This window comes from Oryza glaberrima, chromosome 8, assembly GCF_000147395.1.
Source record: "Oryza glaberrima chromosome 8, OglaRS2, whole genome shotgun sequence".
In the NCBI taxonomy this organism is placed as follows: Eukaryota; Viridiplantae; Streptophyta; class Magnoliopsida; order Poales; family Poaceae; genus Oryza; species Oryza glaberrima.
Window position 1 is genome coordinate 10978162 of NC_068333.1, and position 3551 is coordinate 10981712.

At 41.7% G+C, this 3551-nt stretch overlaps 1 long non-coding RNA gene across 1 annotated transcript; it reads right to left on the bottom strand.

The window, feature by feature from the left end:
• Nucleotides 1–294: 294 nt before the first annotated feature.
• Nucleotides 295–2501, bottom strand: LOC127781169 (uncharacterized). Its single transcript, XR_008018934.1, has 2 exons — nt 1328–2501; nt 295–565 (listed from the first exon to the last, which is right to left on the bottom strand). It is a non-coding gene; the product is annotated as an uncharacterized LOC127781169 (long non-coding RNA).
• Between the last annotated feature and the right edge of the window lie 1050 nt (nt 2502–3551).

Below are 3551 nucleotides of genomic sequence, written 5' to 3' on the forward strand. Positions count from 1 at the left end.
GCCCAACCTTTGTGACGAAATTAAACGTCACATATGGTTGCCACATGGCAGCCAACATGGCAGGTGCACGTGTGTGATGATGTGGCACTGATGACGTGGCAGCTAATGTTAGCAATTTTTTTATACAGGCCATTATTTTTTTACGGCCCATCATTTCTTTGACAGCCCATTAATTATTTAACAGCTGCCCATTATTTTTTTTGGAATTGGTCCATTTTAAAATAGGCCCATTTCAAAACTGCCCATTTTGTCAACCAGCTATCAGATCAAAGCCCACTAAACAAGCCCATTAAATTTGAGCCCACCAAATTCAATCCAATTTCTCATATATCTCAAATTCAAACCTAACAACAAATACCATCTCAGATTCAACTAATAATAGATACAACCAGAATACAACAGAATTTAAATAATAGTTCATCTCAAATTCAACCTAATAACAGGAGGCGGCCTGAGAAACACACACATTTTCAATCAATCAATCCAAGCCAAGAAAGTAAGCGCGCAGATCGGGATCACGCTTGATCTGGATCAAGACGAGGACGACCAGAAGGAATCAGATACCCTGAAAAACATGACAAGAAAAACTCAGTAGTGTTCAGTATGAGATAAAGACAGTGAACAAACTTTTTGAAATAGATATGAGGCAACGTCTCAGTGATCAAAGGATGTGGGAGAAAAACTTAACTTTGTTATTTTCACGTCCATAAATCATGGCATTAAACAGATTAATAAGCAGAATATGTGCTGGCATACCATTTTCTCACATCACATGGTAGACTATATATTTTCTCCCCAAAGCTACCACATAACACACACTGGTAGCACTTTGTAGCAACAAAGGCTGCTCAAAATATATATAAAAAAGGTGATGGATGACAAGGAGAATCTCAGTATCAATTTATAGACAAGAAATAGGCATCCAAGTTCAAGTCAACCAACTGAGCTTAAGTTCAGTTCCTATTTTCAAAATAAATGAAACATATATGTCTTTGTCCTTTTGTAATTCTATTAGGCGATTTTAAATGCTGATGGCAAGAACTCTCCTAGATAATCAGCACAGAGCTCACTGCTACATTTCTATGCGCATATGGCATTTTTAATGTTGGTCGTTTTGCTACAAAGGAAATCTTAGAGCTACTTCTGGGAACTACATGCACAACTAAAATCTAACATTCAGAGAAACAGATTTTGTACACTCAAAGCGTGCCCATCCGTACCATTAAGCCACTGATTAAAAACATTCAGAGAAACAGATTTTGTACACTCAAAGCGTGCCCATCCGTACCATTAAGCCACTGATTAAAAAAATGGAGGACCAACTTACAGAGAGCACATATGGAGCATTTGGTTTTATGTCAGATAAAGACAATCATCCAACTCTAGCAATACATACTCATCCTCTTCTTTTCCCCCTTCTTCTTCGCAAAACTGTGTACATTTCCCGTTAGAAATTAAGAAAATATTGCTTTCGGTAAGAACAATGACCGAAAGAAATCAAGCACACTCAAATTAACTAACTAATCCATCCATTTCATATTGTTTCTCCTTAGCTGCCATGTGCAAAATCCCAGTAATAAGTCTAAGAAAGAGTTAATGAGAAATGCTCGCACATGATTGCATGCATGCTATAATTATAAAGGTCTATGTTTCTGTTCATAGACTCCCTAATTATTCAAATTGATCTCTTTATTAAAAATATGCTACTCATGGACTCCTACTAGAGGCTGGGGCGCGCCATGCCGCGCTGCCTGTGGCGGCATACAACTCGGTTGATTAGGTTAAATCATTTGCTTTCAGACTAAATCAGTGATTGTCTAAGACAACCAAGAAAGAATTATCGAGCAAAGTTGTAGCACATGAATCGAACAGCATACACAGGTTACCCATTGATGACTAATTTAATAGAAATGGTGCTAAAGATTCTGATGAGAACAAAACTCACTCACCATTACAAATTTACCATCCTAAAGATAATGCATGAAGTCGCACATAAAAAATCAGAACAGCCCCTTAGAACATGCTTTTTTAGTAACAGTTCAATGTGCATATCATTCAAACCAACAACTCCAATAATATTTGGTTCATGAGCATGTGAACATCGAATCTAAGATTGGGTCTTATTGTATAAGGAATCACACTCTACTTTATATTTTCCGAGTCACGATTGCATCCTGATAAACTACAGATCTTCAGAAATGAACATGTATAGCAGCACGAATGACAAATCAAAGTTGTAACACATGAGAAGAGAAAGAAAATGGATTGGGTACTGATACACGGTAACATCAGCTGAATCTCAAGCAACAACATATAGCTTCACTGTAACAAAAGGATGGATGCACATGAGTTTAAGCATAATAGTGAAGAATCTCATAAAACAAAATAATGTACTTTTCAACCAGTCGTCACAGTTGAATTTTGCATCATCCCCAAATCAAGTAAGTAACCATCTTGCACAATGCACGATCATGTAATAGATAGAAGTTTCTTGAGTACGGACATATACCCGAGCTCACCGCCGCCACCCGCCACCGCGCTGGATCCGTCGCGCCCAACCTCGCCGACGTGCGCCGCCTTCGTCGTCGCCGAGGTCGTCGTCGCGCCCGAGCTAGCCGCCGCCCGCCGCCGTCGTTGTCGCCGCGCCCGAGCCGAATCCGCCGCCGTCGTCGTCGCCGAGGTCGTCGTCGCGTCCGAGCTCGCCGCCACCGCTCGCAACCGCTCTGGATCCGCCGTGCCCGACCTCGCCGCTGCCGCCCGCCACCGTCGTCGTCGCCGCGCCCGAGCCGGATCCGCCGCGCCGCCGCCGCCCACTCCCGCCGCCGGATCCGGGCGGGACGAGGCCCGCGTCACCGCCCACTCGTCGTCGGGGTCGGCGTCGTCGTTGCCGGGGTCGCGCCTCCTCGTTGTCGTCGGGGTCAGCGCCGCCGCGGAGGGGGCAGCCCGAGCGACGGGGACGATGCGGCGGCCGCCAGCTGCCGGCACGCGCACGCCGCCCACTCGTGCTTGTCGCCGGAAGAGGAATAGAAAGAGGGAGAGGAGAGAAAGAGTGAGAGAGAGGAAGAGAAAGAGTGAGAAGGGGAAAATATCAGTGGGGGGAGAGAGAGAAGAGGAGGTTGATGAAAAATTTTTGAAGTGGTGAGGAGGGAAAATTTTCATTAGAAATTTCGAATCGATTTTTATGGTTCTAAATCAACTCGTATGAAAAAGTTGTAAAAAACAAAGTTGTACAACTTATTTAGATCTACCATTTTTCTTTTGGTCATTTCTCCATCCGAGTTTGATCGAACTATATAAAATTTGAATTTCAAATTATAACAAATTCAAATAACATTTTCAATTACTAAATGATTTCAACTCAAAAAGTCATAAACAACAAAGTTGTATAATTTATCAAGACTTACAACTTTTGTTTTGGTTATTTTTCTATATGACTTTTTTTAACAATATGAATTTGAATTTAAATTATAACAACTTCAAACAACATTTTCAATTACTAAATGATTTCAACTGAAAAAGTCATCAACATGAAAGTTGTATAACTCATCAAG